The sequence below is a fragment of the Salmo salar genome, chromosome 25, assembly GCF_965601325.2.
Source record: "Salmo salar chromosome 25, fSalSal1, whole genome shotgun sequence".
Taxonomy (NCBI): Eukaryota; Metazoa; Chordata; class Actinopteri; order Salmoniformes; family Salmonidae; genus Salmo; species Salmo salar.
The window spans coordinates 11,204,356-11,221,970 of NC_138315.1; the positions used below are offsets into that span (position 1 = coordinate 11,204,356).

General features: G+C 41.2%; 1 pseudogene across 1 annotated transcript in view; it reads right to left on the minus strand.

The window, feature by feature from the left end:
- LOC106586073 (PMS1 protein homolog 1-like) overlaps window positions 1–10,369 on the minus strand; it is a 30,249-nt pseudogene extending 19,880 nt beyond the window's left edge. The window contains exons 1-8 of the transcript XR_014382688.1: window positions 10,285–10,369; window positions 9,217–9,371; window positions 7,714–7,903; window positions 7,524–7,620; window positions 7,247–7,412; window positions 4,607–4,724; window positions 818–942; window positions 103–245 (exon numbers count right to left, since the gene is read on the minus strand). The product of XR_014382688.1 is annotated as a PMS1 protein homolog 1-like (transcript). The remainder of the gene's footprint in view (window positions 1–102; window positions 246–817; window positions 943–4,606; window positions 4,725–7,246; window positions 7,413–7,523; window positions 7,621–7,713; window positions 7,904–9,216; window positions 9,372–10,284) is intronic.
- Window positions 10,370–17,615: the final 7,246 nt, after the last annotated feature.

Here is a 17,615-nt window from a genome sequence, read left to right on the forward strand (position 1 = left end):
TAAGTTTAGTATTCTTTCAACCAAAGCTCATAGAATGATAGTGGTAGTGTGGAACATGAATCTGTCCGCAAGGAAATTGAGGAAAAAAGGAGAAAACGGAACCTTGTTCTGGTGCAGAATCTGGGTCTTCTTGGGGGTCAGGTTGACGTCTACAGTGGATGCGGGAACAGTGATGTTGAGCATCATAGTGGGATAACGGCTGCGGGCAGAGTCTGCCGGGTACTGAGCCAGGTAGTGCTGCCGGACCACCTGATGGTCAAGCAGAGAGAACATATCAGAACTGCAGTGGTGATACTATGAGCAATGCTTCACAGTGACAGTGGTTTAGCATCTACATAACAAAGTGACTTTATCAATGACAGCGAGAGCTACTTTTGGGATAACAGACAGGCCTATGTGATGACAAAGTGATACTTGAGAGGACCACAATGGAAATCAGCCTTCATTGCTGTCTTCAGCTGGAGCGGCTTTACATATGTATTTTTAATCTTCAGGTAAATAAAACATTGGGTGTGCTTCTAAAAAAAAATCCTAATTATGAATGCGGTCTATGACTTCCTTGGACGACTTGTGTGAATGTAGGGTAAACGAAGTGTGAATGTAGGGTAAACGAAGTGTGAATGTAGGGTAAACGAAGTGTGAATGTAACTGTACAACTAAGAGAACAAATACCCACATCTAAAATACTTTGTCCAAGCAATTTGAGAAGCTATTGTTTATAGAACACCTCTATCATATTGGCTGCCTATTTTCTTTACCCAAACCACAACAAACATCTGAAACACGTGTACATTTCATGAACACAAAAAGCATGTTTTTAGCTTCATGGTATTTTTCTGGTGGACAGGTCGATCATTCAAAGATAGATGTTTTGTTGGGGTTACTGGATCTTGCTAAAGAGCAATCCATAGCAGGTTTGGGAAAGAATCCATCCATCACAATCTGTTAAAAGATATAAAATCAATATACTAACTGGGGAACAATTTCAGTGAAAAACAAATGTATAGTACACAGGCCGGTAGAATGTTAAGTAGACATCTTTACATAGCTACTGTAGTTACAAACATGCTTTTTGCATAATTTGTAACAATATGTAGCTATCTACACTGTACTTACAAGGTATCTGTCATTTAAAACACCATGTAAAAATACATAAGTGCTAAAGGGATAGTTCACCCAAATTTCAAAATTACTTATTTGTTTCCTTCTATGGACAAGGAGAGACAGTTCTCTATGCTTCATTGTTTACCTAGGCACTGCACTGTCACCAACCGCTTACAATAACGTTTTCTTACCAAAAACCAGACGCCCAATATTAGCATGTTTAAAATTTCACGGCCAAACCATGTTAACTTCAAACCAAGTTATTAAAAAATACAATCTCATGGACTTTGAGATTTTAAAAAGTACACTATCAAATTCATGTCAGATCCTCAAGGGTTTTAAATCTTAAAGGATTCACATGGCTTTTTCTTCTCAACACAAAAACATCACACGCTGTAGACACTTTGAAAAAGCTTGAACAACCAATGACACCTAAATGCTGTTGCCTTCTAAACTCGAACAAAACTGTTCATGTTGGCGGCATGCGATAGACAAGTGTTGGCGAAAAGAGAAACTGCTCTAAATTACTTAATTAGCAGATCTCTCACTGCATGACTTGGGCAAACAATTCTAAATTAACAAGCTTTGCAGTTGACGAGCATCAGGGTCATACAACTGGAGTTTTAAACTCTCTAATTACTGGCATTGAGACCTTGATAATAGCTGTGTACATTACATATACTTTGCCATTACAACATTAGTCAATTACTGTGATACAGTTGATCCTGCCTGCCTGGCCATGAATGAGCCCTATTATTCCATTCTGAGTCGTGTAGAGGCATCTGGGCCTCATTGGCAGCAGTGTTCACTGCCACAGGACCCTGCTCTGGTAACTAGAAAAGCAGCACAGAAAAACTGACCCAGGTCCACTGCCGATACTTTGATACATTTAAAGCTAAGTCTCTTAAACTCTCGATTTGTCCACTCAATCAAGGAGTGACCACGAGTATGGACTTTATTTCCCCCAATAATATTTTTTATATTGAAAATTTGTTAATCAAGTCTATCTTGCCTAAAGTGATGAAATACTTGAGAAAGATAATAGGCTCCAGAGATATAGGAAAATAATAAAACAAACCAAGTGAGAACTCTGAGGTTTGTTAAATCTGCAAGAAGATCTACCTAAATCTGCAAAACAGAGGTCCTAGGATTGACACAAAGTCCTAAGATTGATGCAAACCTTTCTCAGGTGACATGAGCAATAGGCCGGGGCTGTGTTCCCCAGTCTGTCTGCACACGTCTTCACGTGTCACACCCATGAGCCCGGAACTGGAACACATCTTGGCTTGGTGTCCTACCTGATGAGTGATCATCTTTTCCTGGCTAATGACTGATTATTCAAGCAGATCTCTCACCGCATAAATTAAGAGGGTGGGACATTCTAAGAATTGTTGAGAGAAAAGTACAATAAATTTGTACACAAAAACATTTCCTTATCCTGCAAATGATGTTCATGAGCCAGACCTATGGCTAATATTATATAACAGGCAAGAGAGGAACAAATTGCAAAGCAATCACTGTGGCTGGGCTATATATAGTGCTGTACCACAAAACAAAACACTATCCTCACACATGGAAGAAGTAGTTCCAGGGACACATAGTTTTGTTTTAGATTGGCACACTGATCATTTTAATGAGCAATACAAAACTTCTCATAACTTTTAAAACACATAGTAAATGGAAAGCCAGTTCATTGATGCAACACTGTTTGAGGTTTTGCGGGTACATGTGGTTTCCTCTCGTTCAGCTCATTATCTACTCATTAGGTCAGGTTATGAGAGCACCAATGGCACCTTTGCTCAAAAGGGCATGGTTGTAGGTTGTCACGTTGCCAAAATAAGTGTAACATTTTGTTCCACAAGGGGCATGGCTCCTACATCAACTTGCCAGAGTTGTGTGTGGAATCTTTGAACTGGATTCCGTGATCGCTAAGCTTCGGCCAGAGAAGGGGGAGGCAATAAGTGTTCTTTCATTGCTACAGGGAGTGGAGGACAAAGGCCAAAGGTCCTTGTCATAACTGGGCTCCAGAGTCCTGCTGCAAAATAACAACAAAGGAAACGGGGGAAAAGGGACTTGCGCTCCATATCTGTCAGGCCACATTAGCCGGGAGATGCACGGCAGGTAGCAGCCACACAACGCCTACCGTGACCAAGCAGAAACTTAACGCTCCACAGCCAACTCAATTACCAGCAGCAAAGCAAATCTCTCTCACACAGAAGGAGAAAAGGGCATGGACATAGCTGCCCAACAGCCAGCCAACATCACATACTGGCTTGATTTCAAGAGTTCTTGATGCAGCCATTTTACAAGCTTGCTGTCTAGTATTTCTCTTGGGTTTTTCACTTGCAGTCAGTCACACAGACAGTGGACCTGTTTGTCTTGCAGCTCAACCACCACCTTCCAGAGAAAGGTTCATGCAGACTGGAACACACCCAGGGTATGGGGAGAGGGTCTCTGGGACCCCTGGTGTTGGCCAAGACTGGAGGGCAGTGGGAGGACGAGTGGCTGGGTGCCAGTGCACCCGTGCTATGTCTCTCTATGACGCTGGGCCATCCACATGCACCACGGGCCACAAATTAGACACATGCTATCTTTAATGGTGACCAGTTTTGCATCACTCATTGTTCTTCTAATCCTGGTTAGGAGAAATTGCCAATCTCAGGGCACTTACTGTAAAGCAAAACAATGTGACATGTACTTTTGGGAGATATGGAAGTCTGAATTGAATCAGTAAATTAGTAATTGGTGTCATTGAGCACTGCAGGAAAGGACAGCACTGCAAGAGCAGCAATATTTAAGTCAAGCTAAGTGTGGACACCTCCAAGAACAGCTGCCATCAATGTAATTGTCTGCATCTGCATCATTTCCAATCGCCATAAAAAAATATGTCAATATATTTTTATATATTTTCCTTTATTATTTTACCTTAACCCTACTACCCCTCCCCTAACTGGAGTAAACTAATGGACATCTGCACCTAACCTTCTACTTCCAGCTTATACATACTACATACACTTTACAGATACAGTATATTTTACAATAGGTATCTTTTGTTTGTATTTAGTCTCATCCTTCAGCTACCCTCAACCTCTCCCATCTATCTCTGAAGACCATCCAGTTTTGATTTCTATTTGACACATGTTTTTCAACTGTGCTGTTTCACAAAAATTCTGAACCTTTCTATTCTCATAGTTTATTTTTAAATCACCCAGCAGTGCTACTTGCAGAGTTAGCTCCAGATAAGTGTTGCAATTCTTCAGCCATTCCTGAACCTGCGACCAAAAACAAGCTACATATGGACAGCATCAAAACAAATTATCTAATGTTTGTCTCTTCGCAGCAAAATAGGCAAAAAAAAAAAAAAAAAAAATACAAATCTTTGTGTTTCACTTATTTAGCATTGTTACATGACATTTTTGCAGTATAAGAGTGTTGTTTTATCTCCGATGACTGGTTTGGATGGAGCAGGGCCATGACGGAGTGATGCTGGTGTTTGACTGACCTCTGGTTGTTCTTGTTGATGGTGGACTAAAAAGCAGGTGGGCCACAGCGTTGGCCCACAGCATAGCCATGAGAGCAATCCTGTGATCGGACACCTTGGCCTTCTGCCACACCACCACCTGCAACAACACGCAGCAGCTTATTTTCAGTCCACCTAAAAAAAGACCACCTGCCGGATCTCGCATTCAAAACAGCAGACCCTGATGACCAATCAAAGCCTCTTCTTCAGCACTTCCCTTACCTGTGTGGATCGCTCAGAGAGAGGTTCAACAATAGCCCTATTCGCATGGGACTTGAATTACTATAGAACGTAGGTTATGTAATTATTTCCCCCCAGTATGTCTGTTTTTCCCCAGAGGACGATTCGGACGGGATTAGTTTTACCAAACTGTCCCCTGTAATTCTTTTTCCCCCCCATTATGATGGAAGCCTGGAGGCTGTTCTAGGCCTGAGGATATTTCAACTTGTCTAAGGATAGCCTAATAATGGCTTTCAGTTGGAAGAATGTCAAAATGATATCAATAAGAACCATGAACTAACTGCATGCAGACATTTAATTAACTGGCAATTTTGGCAATTTATCAATTCATTGGCACAATATCATCCGCTTAATCTTTAAAAAGAGTAAAAAGCTGACGAGACAAAAACAGAACATTAATCTATAGGGTACGTGCATAGCATTATATTTTAAGCATCCATTTGTTCCCATGTTCTAACCCAAACTGCAAGCAGCACCTGCTAAACACAGTAATACCCCCTAAGTATTATCAGAGGACCTTGGAGTCTGCATGCCAAAAAAACAGTAGGTTATTCTGGCTGGAATGATCACTCTCCCGTCATGTGAAAATGATTGACATGGCATATTCGCACAGATGTGGTGTTTTGTGCTGTGCACATAATTACATTACCCGACCTCCCCCAGTAAAACTAATCCCGTCCGAATAGGGCTTATGTGTCTCATCTGTTCTAAAAAGGCCTAAACCAGACCAGAGGGGTTTGGGGATGACTAGAGAACAAGCTACTGTGCGCTGATGCCTATGTCACGTCACAAACTGTGAGAGCAGTTCGACTGAATAAACGGACAGCACTTCACACCATTCCCAAATCAGCATGTTGTCTGAACATATTATTCAACCCACTGGATCAATGTACACTACATAATGAAAGCAGATACACAGTGACCACAAGGTTACGCAATCTTCCTCATCTCTGTGCAACCTCCACCGAAGGCTTGGAATCCTCTACTTTTCCTTCATGTCCGATATATGTGAGAGAAAATTAGTCCGAGACTAAAAGAGAACATATTTTCACACCCATGGGTGGGCTTGTCGTTGACGTGTCCACCAGCGAGTATATCTCCTGGGTGTTGATTTCTGAAAGTATGCTGTCCGCAGCAGCACACGTCTCTGCTATGAAATATGCAATTTGGTGACTGTAAACGGATCACACCCGTAAACAGCACTTGGAGAAGCCATGAAACCCAACACAGGCCGAAGTGCAAAGTTCGGGATACAGATATGCCTCCCAAGTGCTGATGCCATGAAATGGGGGCACGCTCCTCCCTTGATGATGTCAGAGTGATTTCAATGAAAAGTATACAGTGGTGTTATACCTCTGACCCCTTCCCTTAATGTTTTATTCCAAGTGGCCACTGACTGAAACTGAATCTGGGGTTAAATCTGCAGCCCAGTGTTCTACAGCTTTCTCTGCCGGTCTTCCTTTCTTCCATAACTCAGCTCCAAAGGCATTCAGAGTTCACTAAATATGACTACGGGAGGGAGTGGGTTCAGGTCATGGGAAATTGCGCATCTTTTCACTGGCACCACAAAATAATCTCTGTAATCTGGACAGCGTGCCCGGCAAGAACTGAATGGATTCCTGCACAGCATAAACATGTCAAATTCCCACACAAATTTGGTATAATAATTGGTGTGCTATTAAATGAGAACCTGCGTAAAAAGAACTCGAATTTTCAAGATACTGCAGTGACAGCATAAGCAATGTGTTACTAGGTATTTTTTTAACAATAATTCCTTATTTCTCTGCAATACTTTATTGTCTCCCATTTAACCTCCTGGAAAGTTGTGATAAACGGTGGAAAAACTCCATCTTTACATAGATGCCATATCTAATAAGACTTTACTTTGTCAAGCAGAAACTTAGGCTAAATCACGCATTTTCCACAAAATCAATCTCATTCACAAAATAAACCCACCTGTGCTCAATATACGGACATTTTAGGTGAAAAGAAGATAAATGTCCATGAAATTTTGGAGGAAGGCTTTTTGACATAGATGTGATGTGTGTTGTGTTAAATACACTGGAACTACTCCAATGCAGGTAACTTTTGAAAGACATGGGCCATTGATGAAGCTCTAACTAATAGCTGAGAGCAGTGACAGTGTTTGAGAGAATGAAAGAGAAGTATGACTAAAGAAAACGCTTCACGTTTAAACCCTATCAACGACAACACTAAAGTATCAAATCATTGATGGCATTAATGATGCTTAAGCAGTGATTAATGGAGTTGGTATGCGGGGATTGGGTTTCACCCATGGAAATGCAAACAGATGAGGACACCTTGTGGTAGGAAGTGTTATTGTGTGCAAAAAGATTAATAAACAGTGAGAAGAAGTTATACCTTACTGTGAGTGAGGGTGAGTCTCAGCTCTGGTTTTACAGTGGCATACGCTATGAGAAGGTCCTGCACTTTCTTCTGCTCCTCCTTGTACTTTTTCACATTGGCGTAAAACTGCCTCCTCACTGGAAGATTCTTTAAAAAAGCTTCAGTGCACAGACTGTGGTACCTGAAATGACATCAAAGCCCATGTCTACCTATAAAATGTTTCTCTGTGACGTATACATAATACATTTCGTCGGAAACTGACTCCATTTCAGTAAAAAGGGAAATGCCAAACCTTGCCCTAGGTGAGGGCTTCTGGGAAACGACCCTGCCCGTGAGGTCAAGCGTGTACTGGGTGCCGACGTCGTCCTCGGCAGTCTTTGTCGTGACAGCTACCAGGTGGGAGACCACGAGGCAAATCTATCACAGCTGCTTATTACCACTTTGTACTTTTTCAAGCAGAATTTAGTGTAAAAGAGAGCCGCTTCTGACCTCTGCCACGGCGCATATGGAGCCCTGGGCCTTTCCTCTGAAGCCATATGTCTCCAGGCGCTCCAGGCCATCGTGGCTGCAGATTTTAGAGGTGTAGTATTTCACAACCATCACAGCAGTATCAGCAGCTTTTATGCCTGAGCCACCGTCTATGATTTCTATTCAATCCAGACCATAATTCTCCTAAAACACATGAAATACATAAAATAGAGAATGTTCCGTATTGTCTCTTCAAAGAGCCTTGAAATCAGATTAGATTTTTTTGGTGTCATATTAACAGCTATGAGTTGTAAGTTCTTAAAGCCTCTTTTGTGGATTGATCTGATTATTATATACACTGAGTGTACAAAACATTAAGAACACCTGCTCTTTCCATGACAGACTGACCAGGTGAACGCTATAATCCCTTATTGATGTCACTTGTTAAATCCACTTCAGTGTAGATGAAGGGGAGGAGATGGTTTAAATAAGGATTTTTAAGCCTTGAGACAATTGAGGCATGGGTTGAGTATGTGGGGGTGTTCCTATTAGGAAGGTGTTCCAAATGTTTGGTATACTCAGTGTATGTTAGTGTCCACCCCAGCTCCGTTTCAATGAGGTGTAAGTACAAGAAATTATAAATTGTGCTTCAAATAAATTGGGCTCCTCCACAGCGGTCTAAGGCACTGCATCTCAGTGCTAGAGGCATCACTACAGACCCTGGTACGATCCCGGGCTGTATCACAACCAGCCGTGATCGGGAGTCCCATAGGGCGGTGCACAATTGGCCCAGCGTTGTGCGGGTTAGTGGAGGGGTAGGCCGTCATTGTAAAATATGAATTTGTTCTTAACTGGACTTGCCTAGTTAAATGAAGGCTAAATAAATACAAATAAAAAATATTTGCTTCCTTCCATACAGGCAGGTTTATGTGCTAGAGATACTTGGAGGTCGTTTGATATTGATCATGTGGTGTTCAGTTCCGGAAAAATGTTTTCCTCTTGATAAGTGGATTTGCTTTCCTCTTGGCAATATAGGAGAAGAGTTGGAAATATTAGTCCAATAAAAAAGCTTCACTATGTCCTCAGAGGCTGGCTGTGCTGCCTGAAAGGATTACCGCTGACAGCTCATTAAGAAATGGCTCTGAAGTGGGCAAAGAGTGCACTCATGAGAGAGAACTCAAGTATTCCCCCATGCCAAGAAAAACAAATTCACAGAGAGAGCAGGTGAGCCGAGCCCACTCGAAATGGGAAAATATCTGAGGAATTCAGATGACATGACCATATGCGTACACTATAACCATTTCTGACAGTATTGAGAGTTGGAGAGGGTGTGTGTATAGTTGCATACATTTTATCAGGACATGTGGACAGGATACCTTTAAGTAGGCCTAATTCCAACCAGGGAAAACAAGTAAAATAGCTATGTGCTTTACAATGTGACAATTTCAACATGCCATGAGTGATTTGCATGCGCTTCACTGGCCACACTAAAGGGTGAACACACTTTTTTTTTTTACCAGTTTAATGTCGATTCTCAAGGCACCAGCATCCAAGGAATTCACCAGCAGTTCCTTCACCACGTTTATCAAAGAGGTGATGACCTCACAGCTGGACAGAATGCACACAGTTTCTGCAGGCAGCTGTTTCATGATTAGCTACTGTTTATGGACACCTGCAATATGGAGAAAGAAAACACTGATGTGACATTGTTGTGCAATGAGCTGTCATTCACAACTGGAGGTTCTAGTCTGGGAGGTTCTAGTCTGGAGTGCCCGGTTAAATTGTGGTTGAGGGTATTTTTAAAAACTCTCTAAATTGTTAAATGAGTGAGAAATAGATGTCATTGTTGCAATAGTTTGTGAGTGGGCAACATATACTATCATCTTAAATTGACATGTTTAATTATTTTGCCATATTAAAGTATATTGTGCTAATTCACCTAATGTGGACAGTTTGTGTTACTACTTTACACAGGCTTGCGTTTTCACCCATACAATTGAGTGGAATTACACATCCTTTTTTATCTCAGATTGGTGGTTTTAATATACAAGTTTATAGTCATTACGATGACATAAGACTGATTGCTTCAAACAGTTCAATATCTTTGGTTTTGTACGTCACACGCGCTGGGATGTGCAGGATTTAGAACGCGGAGTTTATCAAATTGCCAGGAAATGGCACAGAATATTGGGGGTGGGGTCTCTATAAAAGACGCTGGCCACAAACCAATACATGGATTTGACAGTCGATCTTTCACTTAAATTATCCAACAGAAAAAGTGTTTTGTTCCCTTTTCCGTGGTGGCAGCCTCCCGAAATCAACATCCGACATTGCAAAATATAGATATAAGCCTTCTACAAGTAATGAGTGACGTGCATGCGCTTCACTGGCCACACTAAAGGGTGAAATACCAACCATCTATAGGTCATTTCTACCATGTATAGATTATTCCAAGTTTCCGTGTGGCCTTTGAATTGTGTTCGTTTAAACAGCGCTACACCCCACACGTTTTACCCTCTATTCTACTGAATTCAGCGTGATATCCATGGAAGTTATTAACAAAAAATTGTTGCGTTTAAACTTACAGCGTTGGCGACCCACTTGAATCAAAATGTAGCTAGCTAGCTGTTCGATACAAGTTGTCCTCTAACCAGTGACGTCAAATCTAATTGTATTTTACCCTTGTATCCGGCACAAGTGACGACTTTACCGTGAAATGCTTAATTACGAGCCCTTCCCCAATAATGCAGTTAAAGTACCAACATTAGCAAATAAAATAACACAAAAGACCTATATACAAGGAGTACCGGTACAGAATCAGTGTACTGGGGTACGAGGTAGTTGGGGTGATTGATTGCGGGAATATACACATTATTCCCAGATTCCATGTGTTTTTTCCAGCTGTGTTAGTTAACAGGCCGTGAAACCTCATCTCCCCCTCTCCCGCAATTGATTTCAACGTGATATCGATATGTGTGATTGACAAATAAGTATTGCGTTTCTCTTCTCATTTAGGCGACCCCCCAACTCAAAATACATCTAACTGACTGTCTGCAGGGCATATCAGCTTGTTTCGAAAACCGGGTTTAAAGTGATGATTGTTTACTTTTCTAAACGTTAAAACACACCGCGTCGGAATTGTAGTTCACGTGGAGCCAAAATGTTGGCGGATGTAACCGAGGAAAACTTTACATTGTGTTTCAACAGCGCATTACCTGATTTTCCCTCTAATCGATATCAGTGATTTATTACCACATGTCAAAACAGGGTTTTTGGTGCTTGTTTAAAATGATTACTATTGTTACAATTTGCTATCCATCTACACATGCGTGTGTATGTTTAGGCTTTCAATATATCAGGATTTGTTTCTGCATCTTGGATATTGATTTGGACACGTTAAATGTTTTGTCACTGGGCTATTTATCAAAATGTCTAGTCAACAGGAAGCGGCGACGAAAAAATAATTTAACTAAAACATTTAACTTAAGTTTTATGAATTGAACTTCATTTCCAATGGTATAGTTTCTAATGGTATTTAATCAGGTAAAAACGGCCGAATGAGTCCAAAAACGTTCTACGATGAATTTACTTGTATGATATACCAGAAATCTCCAAAACAGGTCTAGGCTGAGTAGGGTTTAATTAGTTAACTAACGTTACCGGCTAGCGTTAGTTATAACCTTACCTGCCAATCATTAACTCTTGAAACTAAGAACACATTTACAATACATTATGAATAGTGACTCATTGGTGGACTGTGTAGTTATTAAACAATATTTATTTGAATTGACAAGGTTATTGCATTTTGCATGATAGCTGTCTCCTCGTGCACTTCTTCTTCTTCGGTGGAGTTTTACGGCGGTTGGCATCCAATATATTGCATTACCGCCCCCAACTGAACTATAGTATAAATCCATTACACTTTGTGATACGAAAGGGAAAAATAAATATATATTTTTAATTACCCTACCAACTAACATTACACACATTAAAACCCACCACCATATTCCACTACTTTAACCCTATCTGACCCTACCCCATGCCATGATCTGAGAGGACAGGACACTACCACTCAACACACCCTGTAACTCTACTGAAGTCAAATCTCGTACCCCCCAAATACTTCTCTGCAAGCTGTCACCACAACATCTATTTTCTGTGAAGTACGTTTCATTTCTGTGATACAGATAACCATTGCTATGAACGCTAAGAAGACAACCTTACTGAAACATATACTGTATCACTCATTGGCTTATTCCTCTGTTCTGGCACATATCTACTCTTCACAGAGATACTCTCAGAATCCCTCACCCTTAATCCACCCTCCTACTTTCTTCACTGCCCCAGCATACGACATCTTCTGCACTACTCTGACCCTGGCCACCTCAATATGCCTCTCTCGCAAAGGAAACCTACGATGCACAGCAAAATGGTCACCCCTACAGTTGACACAACTTTTTCAACCAAAACTACACATTCCTCTGTCCCATGTCCTCCTGCACACTTCCCACATTTTGGAATCTCCCTCCTACACACTGCTGTGACATGCCCATAAACATGACAGCAATAACACAGCAGTGTATTCAGCACAAAAGCTCTAACAGCATAACTAATATATATCCTAACATTACTTTGTCAGGTAAAGACACTCAATTAAAGATCAAAAGAACAGACTGTCACCTCTGTTACACCACGCTCCCCACCGGATGTGTGGCGCACCAAACAGCGGGCTTCACAAACACCAGGAATCTTCAACCTAAATTGCTTCACCTCCACACTTAACGCTACCCCAGAAATCACTCCCTTCAATGGTGCCCTGTACTTAAGCGCAAAGCAAGATACAGGTCTTTCCCCAAGTTGTGTCGCACGGAGAACCTGCTCCCTCTGATCTGAAGAAACACAAACATACATCACAAGTCCACTTTGGGTTACTTTCACTGACTCAACAGCACCCACCATCTTTTCCACCCAACATGAAACCACCCATGGATCTGCCGAAAGGCCTGGTTCCACCCTCTTCAAAAATCTCACTTCCATTGGACCAAACGTATCTTTATCATAACCATGCCCATCAATGCAAGGCTCTGAGCTCCTCACAACACCTTCCACCCCTTCTATTTCACCTCCAGAACTCAAACTGGGTTCCGCCACACTCTTTCAACTTGACATCAATCTTCCTCAAAATACCCTCTCCCTTGTTATTGCTAGCGTTAACAGATTCAAACCCATCCTCTACCTCCCTCAGTCTTTTCAACCTCCTCTCCCTTTCCCTCCAATCCTCCTCCCTTAACGAATTACCTGACTCCTGAAAATATTAAACATTTCCAAGCCAAAAACTATTTTTAGCCTCCTCGAGAGACATGCTAAGCCCTGTACTCCCTTCACTTCAAACTCAAGCCCGTCTCATGCCCAACTGGTTCAATAACAATGAAAATGTGCGCTTTCACCCCGCTCTAGCTTGTGATCATCCTTGTTCTTTTAGTGGTGCATGACTCCTGTGGTTGGTTGAAGGAGTCGATTCTTGCTCGACTCCCTAAACACGTTGAAACAGATGCATATACGCCACCTCATTACTTCAGAGTCCTACTTGGAAGACCACAGGGTGGGGGTGATGGGAGTAGTGAGGTTTATAGTGAATTATTTCATTTTATTAGAAATTCAGGGTAAGTTTAAGAGAACATAGCGACCGGCCTCACACTCCAGTACAGTAGGTGGCGGGGTATGCACCTGTCAGTTGGTTGCAATCCACCAATAAAAACTTAAAGAAGAAGACAGAAGACTATTTGCTCCTAGAGGACTGCCGTGCATGATGCTGACCCCCCCCCCCCCCCCCCCAAAAAAAAAAACTAAAGTGCATGATGCTGCCTATTTGCTCATCAATTTAGCCTATAAAAAGCCTATTTTGTTAAATATTGTGTTGCAAAAGTCAAGGGGTCTGATATTTATTTAATCAATTTTAGAATAAGGCTCTAACATAACAAAATGTGGAAAAAGTAAAGGGTTCTGAATACTACCCAAATGCACTGTATCTGTATCATTCATCATCATCAATAGCGTCTCCCAGGTCTTCCTCACATTTTTGTTTAACATGTTTTGTGTCATCGGGAAAGGCCTATATCAACCCTTGATACAGTTTGGATATCAACTTTGGAGGTTTGTCAGACTGCCTTAAAATAGCATCTGGCTTGTCCAATGTTTTCTGCACAGAGAATAAAGTTTTGTATCTGCAAAAATTCACCTCAGCTGTCACAGACTGGTGCTGCCTGGCCCTGCTGAGACCCCTGTCACAATCTGATCCTCCTATGATGAGACATGACAAAGAATTACCTTAGTGTACATTTATACATTACATTATCCAAGAATAGAATCAATGGTTCAATCATTTAAATTACCATTATTATCCCAGACTAGCCTTAAGCTTAAACTGCTGTCATGTAGCTACTGTAGGTCTACCCATCAATTCAAGATGGAACTTTGTATCATTCACTGATATTGTTAATATACTGCAAAATTCACCTGAGCTCCATAGACTGGTCCTCCCTGGCTGTCTGACCCTGCTGGGAACTCGGTCACCATCGGATCCTGCTAAAACATACCGACTGTGCACTAGAGGGCTGCATTCCCACTGGATGCCTATGGGACCTGCGGGTCCTGAGAGAGATAATTGCGGCCTGGTCGCCATTTTTCATGCTGTGGCCAGTCAAACAGGGATGAAAATATTTTTGTTGGCCCAGATTATTTGGAAACGGTCCTCTTTCTGCTTTTTTATGTGTTAGCCTACCTATTGTATTAAAAGCACACATTTGTTTTTGCATTATTCACACACTCAGAATTCGCTGCTTTAACTTCAGTAGCCTACCTAGTTAGGCGTGAGATTTCAAGTTCGCCTAGTATGTGGGTCTCATTGAAAATAGAGTAGGCTGCATACATTAAATATGAAATGAACTTAAATATGATTAGAATGTAGTTTACTACAGTGTTTGTAAATACATTTTGATAATGGAAACAAGTGGAGGGCTCTCAACCAACGTGAGTCGAAGTGCAATCAAATAATTTATTGAAAGGGAAAAGACACAACGCGCTACTATGGTAAGCGAGCCTTGCACCTTTTCATTTTCAATAAGTATTGATTCCCCATTTATTTGTCTCTGCCTGCAAATTGTCCTCCTAAAAGGTAGGCTATATCCTATGCAAAATGTAGCAATTGTTGCTGTCATCATTCATTCTGCTTCAAGTTCAGAAGTCATACCAGAGAGATCAGGTGCACGTGTGGTCTAAATTAAATAATATCTTGGCAAGGTCGCAATTGTAAATGAGAACTTGTTCTCAACTTGCCTACCTGGTTAAATAAAGGTGAAATAAAAAAGTAAAAAATAGAGTAGGCTATAGCCTATGCATGGGTGGAGAAGCACGGAGCAGTTATCTTTACAAGGAAATGTACTTCCTAAATTGTTTACTACATTGCCTAGAAAATATTTCTCTGTCTGAAAATCTTCCCACTCCTAAAAGGCAGGCTATAAAAATAGCTCGAGAAAGTGCAAGTCTCTCCTACTCTGCTCTCTTCAAACAACATTCAGCATATTGGCTGATATAGCCCAGTAATAAAGATGGCACAATATAAGGGCCATGTGAGAATCTCTGGTAATTTTAACTATTTCGTAAGGTATTTTTCCTCATTTGATATTGCCTATTGGACGCAAAATTGCTGGGACCATGGCTGGCAAGTGAGCTCCATCACATACGCCTAAAATAACATTGCGGGACTGTGGTTGGGTTTGGGACCAGTTCTTGCAGTAGCAGGTGGGAGTCGGACAGAAAGCCAGCAGGTGGAGTGTGGTATGAAAAGCTTCTGGAGGGGGATGAAGAAATTGCTCCCGCACAGACCTTTACTGTGCACCGTGACAGTGAAGCCTGAAATGTTAGAGCTGTTTATTACTGTGTCAGTGTGAAAAGTAGGGAATTAGCTAGGGAAACTGACAGATCAATAACGTTACATTGGCATACTGACTAATAACTCACATTGCACTGAAAAAGCGTCAGAATATCAATCTTCAAACGTTTGGCTGATGGTTTCATTGTTTGATTCAGTTCTATTGTGATTGAGGCAAAATAATAGCTAACGTTAGCCAACTTTTGGCCGGATCTCCCTCTCTCACTCTCTCTAATGGTACATCAACTGGCGAAAGCTAGCCAAGTTCATTTACTTCTGTTGACATGGGACAAAACAAAGGCTACAATATATTTCCATACAAACAACTGCTTTCAGATAGTAATAATAGCCACCTCATATTGCTATCTGACAGATAGCTAGAGGTTTGAGCTGACCCAGCTGTGGTATCTACTAGCTAGCGTAGTTAGCTAATTCATTCACCTCATTTGAGATGGGATGAAACGTTATGCAACATTACATGTCAGTTACAATACTAGCTCAGCACCAAGAATAAACACTAGTTTAGTTTTTTGGTTTGTTAAGTTAAACCGCTGTTACCTTGCCAGCTACATCAGTCAATTGAAGAGTAGTCAGTTTATGCTCTGCTTGCTTTTACAACTCGGTGAAAGAGTGCAACACACACTATGGTCAACTCTCCAGTGCTAACCCAGCCAGCCTTCCACAAGCGTTGCTTTCACACAGCCTGTCAGCCCGCTTTGTGGTGTCTGCACTGTCCTAAATCCAGCCGGCTGAACACTCCAAACAGCCTACCCGACCGCTCAGAGTCGTCCGCATGGTCCTAAAGCACACGTTGCAATGATAATACTGGGGGGGACAAAATGCAATTTCAGAATGTAGGGGGGATATGACACTACTCACAGTGAAAGTTGCGCCCCTTGGTGTCCCCACATAATATTTAAATTGATGAAGTGTGATCATAATCATTATTTTAGCGATCCATGGTGGTAGACGTCTTTCCTACGAACAATGCCCCCCATCCCTGTTGATTTGAGCTGCAGAACCATGTTTGCACTTAAGATGCGTTTGCGGATGAAAGAGTGAACTTGCCATTTCCAAAAAGTTTAGTGAGGATGCCCTGCTTTGCGATCTATTGCCTAGGACAGGGCTCTTAAACTAGTGCGGCCAGACTAAAAACAAGTAATTTGTCTGGATACAAAGAGAAGATTTAAGAATCATTTTTTCAATATGTAGGAAAATGTGCTTAAATTTAGCAAATGCTAGTGCCATCATCTTGTAATAAGGCTATATGTTTCGTAAATATATCTTAAAACCAGTACAGCTACACTAAAAACAAGTACATTTGTCTGGATACAAAGAAAATATTTATGAATTCTTTTCTCAATATGTAGAAAAATGTGCTTAAATTTAGCATCCAATGCTATTGCAATCATCTTGAAATAAGGCCATATACCCTGGAATTAACAGAAAAATAGCATATTTGTCACGTTCTGACCAGTATGAGGGTTATTTTGTTAGTGTAGGCTGGTCAGGACGTGGCAGAGGGTATTTGGTTTATGTGGTTCGGGGTGTGTGTATTATGTAGAGGGTAGTTGATTTATGTATTCCGGGTTTTTTTTGGTCACTGCTCTGTTAGTCTATGTTCTTTCTAGTTAGTCTGTTTCTATGTTTAGTTAATTGGGGTGTGGACTCTCAATTGAAGGCAGGTGTTGTCTAGTTCCCTTTGATTGAGAGTCCTATATATTAGGGTGTGTTTGTAATTTGTGGGAGGTTGTCACTTGAATTGCTGTCTTTTGCTGTCAAGTCTGTATTCGTCGTCCATCGTTGTGTTTTCATTAAAAAGTTAATTATGAGCACTCAACCCGCTGCGCCTTGGTCCATTCCTGACGACCGTCGTTACAATATTGTGCTTAAAATAAGTAATCCTGACTAAGATAAATGTACTTGTACTACTACTAGAAATGAGATTGGCCTGCTTAAAGTAAGAATTAATCTCATTTCTTTTCA